A 14,477-nucleotide genomic window follows, 5' to 3' on the forward strand; every position below is an offset into this window, starting at 1 on the left:
TGTGTCCTACACAAGGCCACCACATCTTCCAAGCAGGTCTTAAAGTCCTATCGCCTCCCAACCTTTTCTTAATGTTAGAGCGTCCCTTAGATTTCCTGTCTACCATCCCCACGTTTAGTACCTATCAGTCAGTTGATAAAATGCATAACAATGAAAAGTTACTATGAATTCACTAATGCTTTTAAATGAAAGGATTTTTTTCATCCTAGCTAGAATAAGGGATACTGCGGCATGTATCTGAGAGACATGTCATTGATTCTGATTTCAGGCACTATTTGGCAGCCTTTGTGGATTCGGAGCCTGCTGCCCTGCCCCCTACTCTTTGCTGTAATTATGGGATGCCCAAGATGCTCTGTTTACTGGTCAGCACCTTGTATTAACCCCTGCCGCTCAAAGCAAGATCCACAGACCCCATTGTCAGCATCTCCTGGGAGCCTGTTAGAAATGCAGAATCTTGGTACCTACTTCAGACCTACTGATCAGAATCTATATTTTAACAAGTTCTCCTGGTGATTCTTGTGCACATTAAAATTTCAGAAGCCTGGCTTAGTAGAGATGGCCGGGGTCACCTACTGTCAGTCAATCAACTAGTAGTTGCTGAGTGCAGAGGCTTTGGAATCGGCAACCTGGGTGTGAATCCCAGCTCTTCTGTGTGGCACATATGGGGGAGATTCCTCCATGCGTCGGGCCCTGGGGTGGGTGCCAGAAATATGATACGGGGAAAACCAGGCATGGATCCTGTTCTCTGGGCATCTACCGCCTAGTGGGGGAGACATGTGCTAATGAATGTGAAACTGTAAGGCTCTGAAAGAAGGAAACACAGATCCATTCATTCACTCCATTCGTTTAACAGGTGTTCATTGGGTACCTATTCCATGCCAGATACTGCTGGGCATAGGAGATATGAGAGCATATACAATAGAACTTGGGCTACCCTGGGAAGTCAGGGAGGGCTTCCCTGAGGAAGTGACACTTGAGTAGAGAGTGAAGGATGCACTGGAGTTCACTGAGAGAGGATGGAGTGGGGGGTTGCAGAAGTTTTTATCACTGAAAGTGTCAAACTGCTGAAAAGACTAGTGTTTTGAGCCTGAGAAATCCCCACCAAGAGGTCACTATTGACGCCCGTAGGAGCTTTTTTTTGGGAGTGATTGGACTGAAGCCAGGTTGGATGGTTAGAGGCGTGTGAGTGGGAGTTGAGGAAAAAGAAAGGGTAGGCAAAGTCATCCCTTTGAAGCAGTTTCCCTGGGAGGGAGGCGGAGAAGGCAGATAGCTGGTACGGATACAGGGGTGGGTTTTCTTTGATTTATTCTTTGTAGCTAGGGAAGCTGCTTTTGATGAGCTATGTAACCTTGTGTTTTGCTTACCATCTCTGAGGCCAGTTTCTTCTGCGTCTCTGTACAATGCAAATAATAGACAAAATAAAAACCAAACCCACTGTAAATTAATGATGTTGGAATTCCTCTTAGAAAGTGAAGAGCTCCTGTTTGGAGGAATGCCCTGATTAGAACTGCTTGAGGGTTAAAGAGGAGACCTCAGAGGCTCTGGGTGTGGGCAGAACGGATTTGCTGAGCCCCAGGAAGGAAAGTGGCAGCAGCTGGAAAGAGAAGGAAGCAGAGAGGGATGGGCAGTGGCAAATCATCAGGAGACCAAAACCTCTGGGACTGATGAGAAAGGCGGCCACTCCCAGACGTCCCCAGTCCTCCTGCAACCTTCTCTGCTCACAAACTCCTTGGTTCAAGTAGATATTTTTTGTAGAGGCCCTTGAGAACCTGCAGATTTCCATGACTGATCTGATGAGAATCAATTAGACTGAGGCAGCCCAAGAGGGGCAGGACCCAGGCACAGAGAGCGGTGTGCAGAAGGAAGCCCCAGGAGTTCTCAGCAATCACAGATAGGGCTGTTTGAATGACAGGGATAGAGAAACCAAGGATCTGGTTTATCCAGTTCTTCAAGGGGCATGGAGACCACTGCTAACACTGGATTAGATGCTATGCAGAGGCACTGCCCTGCAAAGCTATTTTGTGGGAAATGACGTAAAACAACTTTGTTACTTTCATTCATGTCACTAGATTAACAATTACATATTAGGCACCTGCTGGGTGCATTATGCACTGTTGTGGGCATCACAGTTGCAACATTGAATGAAATAGACTTGAATCCTTACCCTCCTGGAGCTTACATTGTAGAAGAGGGAGTCATACATTAAGCAAATGAAAATACATAGTATATTACATGATGATAGGAGCTAGGGAGAAAAATAGAAAAGATTTGCTTATAGTTTCATGAAGGAATAGGGACAGAGAGTGCCAGAGCTGGATGTGTATGTTGGGGAGAGAGAGGTTCATTCAAATACTGTGGTCAGGGAAGGCCTCAGTGCAGGGTGATGTTTGATCAGCTCTGAAGACGGTGAGAAGTGAGCCCTGGGGACATTTGAAGGAAGACCATTCCGGATGGAGGGAATTTAGCATACGGCTTTCCATTGAGCTGGGAAGATGAGACTTACACAAACATCACCAACCTGGCCTTCACTGTCCATATTTCTATCACAGTTATCATAGAAATATGGACAGTGAAGTCCAGGCTGATGAACGACAGGCTCATTCCAGATGGAAACGAGGAATTCATTGGGAACTGGAGCAAACGTCACGCATGTTACACCTTAGTGAAAAACACAGCCGTATTGTGTCCATGCCCTAGACATCTGTGGAAGTTTGAACTTGAGAGTGATGGCCTAGGGTATCTGATAGAAGAAATTTCTAAGCAGCAAATTGTTCAAGAAGTGGTTTGGCTGCTTCTAACAACCTATGCTCAGATGTAGAAGCAAAGAAATGACTTAAAGTTGTATTTTATATTTAAAAGGGAAGCAGAGCATAAAAGTTTGGAAAATTTGCCACTTAGTCATACGGCAAAGAAAGAAAAAGTTTTTTGGGGAGATGAATTCAAGAAGGCTGTGGAGCAACTACTTGCTAGAGATATTTGCATAATGAAAAGGGAGCCAGGTGCTAATATCCAAGACAATGGGAAAAAGGCCTTGAAGGCATTTCAGAGACCTCTGGGGTAGCCTCTCCCATCATAGGCCCAGAACCCTAGGAGGGAAGAGTGGTTCTGTGAGTCAGGGCTACAGCTCTACTGCCTTACAGGCCCCTGGGATACTACTCCCTGCATCCTGGCTGCTCTGGCTCCAGCTGTTGCTCTGAAGGGCCAAGATACAGCTCAAGCCACTGCTATGAAGAATGCAAACCATAAACCTTGGCAATTTCCATGTGGTGTTAAGCCTGCAGGTGCACAGAGTAAAAGAGTTGAGGCTTGGCAGCCTCTGCTTAGATTTCAGAGGATGTATGGAAAAGCCTAGGTGTCTAGGCAGAAGCCTGCTATAGGGGTAGAGCCCTCACAGAGAACTTCTACTAGGGCAGTGCCAAGGGGTAATGTGAGGTGGAATGCCCCATACAGAGTCTCCAATGGGGCACTGCCTAGTGAAACTGTGAGAAGCGGTCTACATCTTCCAGACCTGAGAATGTTAGATCCACCAGCAGCTTATACCCTGTGCCTGGAAAAGCCACAGGCGCTCAACCCCAGCCCATGAGAACAGCCATGGGTGGCTGTACCTTGCAAAGCCACAGGGGTGGAGCTGCTCAAGGCCTTAAAAGCCCACGCCTTGCACCAGTGTGCCCTGGATGTGGGACATGGAGTCAAAGGAGATTATTTTAGAGCTTTAAGATTTAATGACTGTTCTGCTGAGTTTTGAACTTCCATGGGGCTTGTAGCCCCTTTCTTTTAGCACAATTTCTCACTTTTGGAATGGGAATATTTACCCAATGCCTATATCCCCATTGTACCTTGGAAGTAAATAACTTGCCTTTGATTTTATAGGCTCACAGGTGGAAGGGACTTTCCTCATCTCAGATGAGACTTTGGACTTTCGACATGAGATTTGGGAGGGACCGGGGCAAAATGATATAGTTTGGATCCATGGCCCCTCTTACCAAATCTCACGTTGAATTGTAATTCCCAGTGTGCGAGGTGGAGCCTGATGGGAGGTGTTTGGATCATGGAGGTGGATCCCTTAGGGCTTGGTGCTGTCTTCATGATTGTGAGATCTGGCCATTTAAAAGCGTGTGGCGTCTCCCTCTTAATTATCTCTCCCTCGCTCCCTCTTTCACCACATGATGTGCCTGCTCCCCCTTTGCCTTCCACCATGAGTGTAAGCTTCCTTAGCCCTCCCTAGAAGCCAAGCAAATGCCAGCACTATGTTTCCTATAAAGCCTGCAGAACTGTGAGCCAATTATACCTTTCTTCCTTATAAATTGCCCATTCTCAGGTATTTCATTATAGCAACGTGAGAATGGCCTAATACAGGTATAATGTATGACTTGAATGACAGCTCATCCTCTTGACAGCACTAATAGCACCTCCTCTGAGAAGCCTTCTCTGACTTTCCTCTCTCCAAGAAGACCTGCGGGCTCCTTCCTCTGGGCACCTCTGTACTTTGTATCCACCACTATCAGTGCTTGTCTCACTGTGCTTTATTTTTACCTGTGTCTACTTCAGGAGGCGGTGTGCTTGGGGCTTGGTTAGTCCATATATTTGTTATTCCATACCCAGCACAGGGCTGACACCTAGAAGGAGAGCATGGCTAGAGGTGGGCAGGGAGTGGAAGGCAGGTTGAAGAGAGGATTTGAGGCCTGATTGGAGCTGGAGTTAAGGAAAGTAAATCTGGATGTGCTAGATAAGATGGTTTTCAGAAGGAGAACTGGGCAGGAAATCAACTATCAATGATGCTAACAGACACGTCAATGGGGATGGTGGGAGGAGGTTTGTCCTAATCGTGAGAAGGGAGAATGAGGAAGAAAGGAGAGGCAGGAGAGACATCAAGGAGAACTTGCTCCTTCACCACAGATTGTGGAGGAGAGGGTATCATTGATGATGACCCACGCTTGGATGCTTGGAGAAAAGAGAATGAGGTTCGCACCACGTTACACGCACTACATGGTTTATCTCACGGATTCCCTCTATATATGATTGTTTCCATTTTACTCCCTGGAGAGTGACTCTTAAACGATGTTCCTGACATTGGAATTGTAATAATAACATTAATATAACAGGGCAGTCCAACGGCTATTAATTCACATTAGTCTCAATTCTGGGTGCCTTTAGTGGAACCTAGAAATTTGTATACGAACAGTCAGTAATGATAAGACACCTGCTGAACAGACCACTATTGTTATAATCTAAAGCTGGATTAATAGGAGCTATGAAATAATAATAATAATGACGAGCCTACATTGCCAGAGTACATTAAAATCAGAGTCATTAGTTAATTTGAAATAACAATACCCATTAAGATTAAGAACACCTTAACTCAATTTAGTATCCCAGCTGTAAGCTTCTCAAAGGTTTTCTCAGGAATCATCTAATTCAGATTCGGAATAAGATGAGCCTCCCTATTCCTTTCCTTCATTTGATGAGCATTTATTGAGCACCTACTAGATGCCACACTCTCAGCCAGGACTGGGATATAAAGAGGAACAGGACAGAGCCCTGTCCTTGGGGAGCTTGTTCTTTAGGGAAACAGATGGTGCTGGGAATGGTCAGTGATCACTTAGGGTGGCTGGGGAGTCCCGAGGACCACAGAGGAGGGGAGGTCAGTGTGTCCTAGGGTGAGGGAACCCGCAGCCCAGAGAGGCTGAACAAAAGCATAGCTAACATTCATCAGTGCTGCCTGGAATGATGACTGTGAAGATGTGCTAAAATGACCCTGAAAACCAAGCTTGTCAACCTGTGTCTGCCATGAAGCAGGAAATTCAGAGGTATACTTGCTGGTAGGGAGGATGGAGCCACCGTTCTGGACCCTTCTCTCTCATTACACTCACTACGTCAAAGCTCCAGAAGTTGGGTTCAGAGCCTGGACCTCCCTCTTTGTGAATAAAAAGAAGACCTCTGAGGAGACCCCATTCTCTAAAGTGCCTATTGAGGGAGTGCTGGATTGACATGTGAGACCCCTCCCTGCTAGGGTCTGATTAACCAATTTGCTCCTGGGTCTGTTTTTCAGATGTGCAGCTGCCTCCCGCTAGCAGGCTTGAGAAGTGAGGGTAGCAGGTTTTAGGTTCAGGGAAGAGCCAGTGCAAAAACGTGGGGTTGTAAAGGGTTTCCATGTTCCAAAGCTGTTGGAGATCAGTGCTGCTGAACTCTGACAAGGTAGAGGTTGGTCCAAGAGGGGCCTGTGGGAAGAGTGTGGACCCCGTTCTAAGGGCAATGGGAAGGCACTGAAGGATTTCCAGGGGCGTGATGACATGACATCTTATTTACATTTTCACAAATAATCCCTCTTGTCCCTGAGTGAGGCTGGATTGGAGGTCAGTCTCCAGACCCCTGCTCTCCAATGAGACTTTCTGAGATGATGGCAGTGTTTACATCTGCAGTGTCCAACGTGGCAGCCCCTGTAGGGTATATGAACCTAAGGGCAATAACTTACGCATTTTCTTAGAATGACACTGTGTGGTAGCACATCTAAATGTGTGTCCCGAGCCTGGGAATCTGGCGTGGCCAACTTGAAAATTTGTTCTTTATCTGTGAGGAACAGCTGAGCTCCCAGCTTGTCCCGTGGAACGTGGGCTCTACAGGAGATTGAGGCTCTGAGTTTTGGGATAAATGAAGGTGCCAGGTGGAGGTCATTTTGGGGAGGGTGTTAAGGGAAATGCCATAGAGACTGTGTGCTCTTTGCAGGCAGTTGGCGTTTTCCTGGCCAGCCCGCCGCCACTGTACTGTAGGGAAGGGGGATGTGTTGTCAGCCTGTTGCTACTGGACTCTCTCCCTGTATGTAAGCCTCTAATAATACTCCATGTCTTGTTTGCTGGCTCTGGGTCTCCTGTTTTGCCTCTTGAACCTGGTGCCTTCCCTACGGAGGTTCACAGGGGTTCGGCACAAAGGCCCCTCGTTCCCAGTGGCTGTGGAACAGCTGAAGTGGGGCTCGTGTGACTGGGGCTGAGTTCAGCTAGCTGATTTAAATGTAAATACCCCCATATGGCTAGCGGCTGTCCTGTCAACCCAACTCCAGACCTTCCTCTAGGAGTGGGGAGGGCTGGAGGTTTCCCCCAAATCCTGGTTGCCACGCCCACCCTTGTCCTTACCTCTAGGGTCATGAGGATGCATTCTGAGAAGCAGGATGGCTGGGTCAAAGAGGAGGGACGCTTTTAGGATTTCTGTGTTCCTATTTTCAAAGTACTTTCCGGAAAAGGTGCACACAGGTACTGTCCCTGTGGCGACTGTGAGGGACAGCCACTGCCCCTATCCTTGACTTGGGAATGACCTTTTCTTCTCTTACCTTCTCCAGCTTGAGGGGCGGGGGTGGCTGATCGAGCAGCTGACTTCAAACTAGTCTTGGTGGCTCCTTCTGACCTCCTCACTGATGACCCTCCCTGGGGTATCCATTGCAGCCCATAAGTACTCCCAAACCCATTTTCCAGAATTAAAAAAACAGAACAATCCATGACTCTTAGATTCCCAGGACACAGATCAGCATCTCCTCTGGGCAGGAGGGGCCTGGGCTCATCCCAGGCCACGTGGGAGGAGCGAGCTTGCAGTTCCTCCTCCTTTCTCGGTTCCACCCACCTGATGAGTGGAGTGCCTCTGCATGATTTCTCAATTAACAACCCCAATCCTCTGGATTACCGTTTCTCATTTGCCGGGATTATTAGCAGTGAAAATACTAACAATCATGATAAATATTGGCTGCAGCCACCCACGCTGCCCCGAGCCCCTGCTGTCCCACTCAGTGTAATTAAAAAGCGAGCCAACTGGGTAAATAAAAAGCCCAGATGGCCCCTCCGGCCTCAGAGAGGACACGGGAGGATCATGGACCCCAAATAGGCCATTAATGCCATGCCAGAGCCACCAGCAAATATGGAGCAAAACAAATGAAGCTCAACTGCAAAGGGAGAAGCCTAATAAATCTCGCCCAAAGTTGCTTTCACTTGGGGCCCGAGGCTGTAATTGGAGCGTTGATGGCGGGAGCAGCTCCCTCTCTGCATTTGCTCTGAGCACTGGGTCCTGAGTTCCCCCCATGCAGGCAGACACCACAGACACCTCTCATTTCCCATTTGTGACCCAACCCTAACCTGTCCTTTGACGCCTTTGGGACAGCCTGGCCCTTTCTTCCTTCCGATCCCCCGGTGGCATGCTTTCCATTCCACCTTCAGAAGTTCCTCCACCGTCGTCAGCCTGATCTGCCCCTCCCCTTGCACCAGTCTGTTCATGGCCGTGGTACCCCCAGCTTCCCCCTTCACCTACAGTCTTCCCTGTCTCCCCTCTCCTACGCCCCTTCCTTTCTGCGAAGCTGTTCTCCGAAGTCACTGCCTCCCAGCAGCCTTTCCTTATACAGCCCACCCTTTACAGACTATTTCTTCACATGGGGCCTCTCTGGGGTCTTGGAGGAGCTGAATGCACCCTGAGCTCTGCCCTTGAATGACTCATGTGACCCTGGGCAAGTCAAGGCCCCTCTCTGGTCCTCCATGACCCCATCTGCAGAAGGGTGGCTTTCTCGGAAGAGTGTTTTGAGGATTAAACAAGATACTCCAAACAAAGGGGCCTACACAGAGGTGGCACGTAGCAGACATAGGAGGTATTTAACTGAAGTTAATTGAATGACTCTCTTACCCCACACCTTTTCACACTTAGGGGCTCAGTTTGCACGGAACATCTGGTTCATATTGCAGTGGGTATATTCTTTGTTCTTTAACTGTGTCTTCGCATTAGACTGAGGTGATCACTGCTTCTGTTTGTCCTTCCTTACAATAGCTGATACAGGGGTCCATGTGCTGGGGCTGCCAAATTCATGATGCAAAAAGATGAAGTGGTGAATTATTAGGATGCATCTTCTCTCTCTTTCTCCCTGGGAAACTGTCTAGCCACACTCGCAGCTGGCTGGGACTCCTGGAGAGTTATTTACAAGGCTGGCTACGAGGGCTCTATGTCACTTGCTTCTGGTCTTCAGGCCTGATATTTGGGCAGCACTTTTTCCCCCCAGCTCTGGAGAGAATAAAAATAATTTGGCTTCCAAAGCCCTACAGTCTGAGCTGCTTCCACCCACCCCAATCCCCACCATACACACAGTTCCCCGGAGGGCAGGGTTCCCTTACATCTTGTTCTACTCCATCTGCCTCTTGCAGTTGAGTTTGGGGTCTTCCAACCGTGCCTAAGAAAGTGGAATACAATCTAGATTTCCAACAATGGGGAGTTTGTTAAATAAATTACAGTGCCATATGTGCATTTATGATATATTTTCAATGCAAAAAAAGCAGGTTGCAAAACAGTATGTGAAGTAAGAACCTATTTTGGTTAGAAAAAAATTTCCCAACTATAGATGTATGGGCCAAAAATTGTCTGGAAGAATGACTGTACACCAAAATGTTAGCAATAGTTTTTCTGCTTTTTAAAAAAATTTGTTTCCTAAGTAGTGGGCTAACAAAGGATTTTGACTTCTTTCTTTGTGCATATCTGTAATTTTCTGATTTATTTACAATGAACATGTATCTCTCCTGTCTCAACTAAATAAACAAATAAAGAAAAGCACCACCAGGTTCTCCCAGGCCTTGTTTGCATACATTTGCATGCTGTCTGATCAAATGCCATCCATCAAAGCTGTATTTCATCAGCCTTCAGGAATTGTGGAGGCCGGGCTTGCCTTCATTGTTCTTGGTTATGAGGCCATGATGGGCAGTCCCCCCGCCCTCCTTAGGAGGACCCCAGCATACCCTGTCTGAGAGCCGAGCCCAGCCTACCTACCTCGCCCCCTCAACAAATCTCTATCTAGCATCCCAGTCTCCTGTGAGACTACAATGGTGACACCAGCCCAGAGGCAACAGCAGCTCAGTTGTCACATTTCCAACCTCGAAGGCGTCTTGATTCCACTCGGTTGGCAGCATTTTCATGTTATTCTCAGTGCTTTGACCTTAAGTGGCTGCTTTTCCTCTCTTTCTCTTTTCCTTGTGTTTCACCTCCCCTCCTCCTCTCCTCTCTCCTGACTGTGATTGTCTGAGCCAGGCATCTGAGCTGTCTCGAGCTTGCCTCCTATTTTTGTACTTTGTGAAACCGGGGGATACAAAGGGCCGTGAGTACCGCGCCGCTCTCAGTCCTGCGACGAGGCATCTGTCTCCTTGCTTTGGCTGGGGCCAGATTGCGTCTTGAAAACAGCAGCAAAGCATACGCCAGGGGAAGATCATGCTTGCTAATTGGTGCAAGTTTTGTCTGACTCTTCATCAACGGAAATACAATAGATCCAGGAGCACACGCACACACCCGCCCCTCCCAAAAGGACCGAAAGTCTGCTCAGACGATCCTGTCAGAATCACGCGCCCTTAGACCAAATGAGCAAGGTATATCTCTTGTACCTGATGACATTTGATAGGATGAAAACCTCTACTTCCGGGATGTCCCTTGATCATGTAATCCCTAACTCACCTGTTCTAGCGTTCCATGACAACCACCATCACCAAGTTACAATTTGTGGAACATTGGTTGTGTGCCTGAAGAATGTAGCCACATTCAATCCCAACACTTAGTTGAATAACCAACTGGTATTGTGTGCATAAAGCACTCAAAACAGTGTCTGATGTGCAATAAAAGTTCCTTATTTAATCATCCTGACAAGCCTGGAAGGTGTGTACTATGGGTTGGCCATGGTGTTTGGAACAGAGATGATGATCTTACCAACCATTGTGATATCAATGGTCTCTTTATTGTATATTTACCTCTGCTTCCAGGCCTAGTGATCACTCTGCATTTTATCCCCATCCCACCACGGAGGATACAAAGATTTAGGCACAGTCATTGCTTGCCTTAGGCAGCTGGTGAGGGGTGGGAGGTAAAATTTGCAGTCTTCTCTGTTTGATTCCAAAGCCCATTGGAAGTTCCCCTCTTGCGTGTCTTCCTCTTGCAGTTTAATTCTCTTATTATGTCCTTGGTGGAGGATCATCTACAAGAGTGTCCTTCGTGAGTGACATATACTGAATGTGCGTCCTCCCAACATCCCTGTGTTGAAACCTAATCCCCAGTGTGACCGTACTTGAAGGCAGTGCCTTTGGGAAGTGGTTAGGTCATGAGGGTGGAGCCTCATGAATGAGATGAGTGTCGTTACAAAAGAGACCCCAAAGACAGACCTCCCTCATCCCGTTTACTATGTGATAACACAGCAAGAAGGCATCAGCTATGAACTAGGAAGTGGTCCTCACCAGACACCGACTCTGCCAGCTCCTCAACCTTGGACATCCCAGCTTCCAGAATTGTGAGCAATAGATTTCTGCTGTTTATAAGTCACTCGGTTTATGGCATTTTGTTACAGATACATGAATGGACTAACATGGTGAGTTTGGGGCTGGTTCTCCTTTCACCTCCTAGGGCCCTGCTTCCCGCCTGTCCTGGGGAACGAGCAGGTATAAAGCTTACCTCCTTTCTAGTGCTCAGAGTTCCAGGGAAGTCCATGAGGTGGTGGGAAGAGGGAGCTGTGGTGTTTGGGGGAGGAAAGCTAAGGACAAAGGTGAAGGGTAGGGTTTCTAAGCTCCAGGCTGCCAGCTCCATTGGTGGCCTGTCCACCTCGGCCCAGGGACTAGAGCAGTTGGCCCAGCTGCCCTCTCTCACCACATGGAGTTTGTGGAAAGAAGAGCACTACAGGGCCCACCTGGCAGAGATTTCACCTGCGTCTCAGTGAGTGTTTGATGCCAGAGCTGCTTGCTGGGCTTGATGGGAGCCCTGAGGGGCAGGACTTTGTCTTCTTCATGTCTTGTTCAGTGACTGCTGTGCTGTCAGACCTGGCTCTAGACGCATGAGGCCAGCTGGTCTCCAATGGTCTCTCCTGCCTCTAATCACACACCAGCCATGCACATCCAACCATACATACACCCATGCATATACAACTACACATACATGCATGTATATAGAACCAGATGTACCTACAACAAAACATGCATGCACAACCACATGCATGTGTGTACATATAATAACACATGCGCACACACACCTCTGGCACATAAATGTACACACAACCACACATGCACATGGAGGCGAAGGGTTGGGAGGACTCTGCTACTCCAGCGCTGGACTTTCAGGCCCCACTCTGCCCAGACGTGCCCAGTCCCTGGTGCCAGCCGGGGGGAGAGCCCTGAGGGTAAGAGAGGCTGGCAGACATGAAGTCCTCACGTTCTGCAGCTGCTCTGCCTTGTGCAAGTGTCCACAGCCCAGCCCACACCTTTCCTTCCTGGTTTCTCTCCATCTATGAGACCTGCTAGCCGGTGCCTGGAGGGTTGGTCTGCATGGAGTGAAGGTGGTGTGTTGGCTAAGTTTTGATGACACGTGGGGCAGACAATATCTGTGGTGCAATGCACATCCTGGAGCTCTCCATGGGGCCAGGCTGAGGCTACACTTCCCCCAAACCATCTTTGCTTAACTTCCCTCCTGCTCTAGCCCACTTCCCTCTTTCCCTTACAAATTTCTCCTGATGTCATTCCCTTCATAAACCACGTGCCCAGGAATCCCTCTGTCAGACTCTGCTTCCAGGAAACCTGTCCTGGGATGGTGTCCCATAGACCCTGGAGCTCACATCATAGGGCCACCAGTGGTTAGAGTATAACTAGGCTCCTAAGACCTGCTCTCAACTCTCTGGAGGAGCTTCAAGTCTTGGGGTTCTCTAGCATGACCCTCATCTTCCCACCTCCCGCAATTACATGCATGCACACACATACCCATGATACACTCATGCATACACAACCACACATGTGCATACACACAACCACATGCATACATGCACACACAACCATATATCATTTATGCACATATAACTGCATACACCTATGCATATACTACTGCACATGCATGCACGTATATAGAATCAGGCAGGCATGTACATACAACCAAGAACATGCATACACACACAACCACACACACACATGCACACACACCCATAATTCACTCATGCATATGCAACCATACATGTGTGCACACACAAGCACATGCATACATGTAAACACAACCATACAAACGTGCATGCACACACAATCACACACCAGCCATGCATGTCCAACCACACATATACCCATGCATACACAACCACATATACATGCATATATAGAACCAGATGTGCATACAACAAAACATGCATGCATACACAACCACACGCATGTGTGTACATATAACCCATGCACACACACCTCCGACACATTAATGTACACACAACCACACGTGCATACATATACAAACACATGTATGCACACACGACCACATACATGCATGCATACACACCCATGATACACTCATGCATATGCAACCACACATGTGTGCACACACAACCACATGCATACATGTACACACAACCATATACATGTGCATGCACACACAACCACATAGCCATGCACATACAACGACACCTACACCCATGCATACGCAATCACACATACACACATGTATATAGAACCAGATGTACATACAACCAAACACACACATGCAGACACAACCACACATGTGTACATAAAATAACACATATGCCCACACCTCCAACACATGCATGTACACACAGCCACACACACATGCATATACGAACACATGCATGCACACACAACCACACACATGCATGCACACACATCACATATATACACAACTACACATTTGTTCATGCACACAACACACAGTGGGCTTTGGGGGTCTTTGGCATGACGTCTCCCCTCCCTGAGGCTCCTCTGGCTCTCTGGAATTTGAGAAGTGAGAGGAGTTGATTACCAACAGTTGGCCTTCCCTCAAGGCCAAGGTCATGCTGCAAGCTCAGCATTTCCACTCTCCCCTTCATTTTTCCTTTCCGGGGAGAAGGATGGTCTCCCAGGAAGCCTCTAAGGTTGGAAATTGATTTCTTGATTTCCACATGCAGTTTGCTTCCAATTCAAGGCATAAAAAAATGCAATCCTTCTTTCATTGATCCTCATCAAACAGTGCGGCAGCTGGAATAAAGGGGCAGGGGTTGCAGGGGATTCCCCAGTGTCCTCCTGTGCCCAGAGAGAAATCCGGCTTCAGAGGAACCCATCTCCTTGTTAGTTTTAAAGATGTATAACCTGTTTTGTTTCTTGGTTTGTTTTTCCTCTTTTTGCGGCAAACAGTACATAGGAGGGCTTAAAACTGCTGTCTTCATGTGGAAATTCCCCTTGCCGGAAGTGTCTAGGTCCACTTATTATGAATAACTCATTAACTAAACATTATGCCCCTGTCTTGAACCTGAGAGACAGACCCCACTAAACAGCCTGGGTTCCGCCACTTATCAGCATCACCCAAATGATGGGAAGTTATCTTCGCCCCACACTCCATCTGCAGATTGCCTGTGGAGATCTAAACCCCAGACCCTGTTTTCCCTGCACAGGATAACAGGGACAACAGTGCTATCCTGTGCAGGGAAAGCAGTTGTGCCCCTTCACTGGCATGGGTTGGGTGGCCTCTTACTGGCATGG

Source organism: Piliocolobus tephrosceles, chromosome 16 (assembly GCF_002776525.5).
Source record: "Piliocolobus tephrosceles isolate RC106 chromosome 16, ASM277652v3, whole genome shotgun sequence".
Taxonomy (NCBI): domain Eukaryota; kingdom Metazoa; phylum Chordata; class Mammalia; order Primates; family Cercopithecidae; genus Piliocolobus; species Piliocolobus tephrosceles.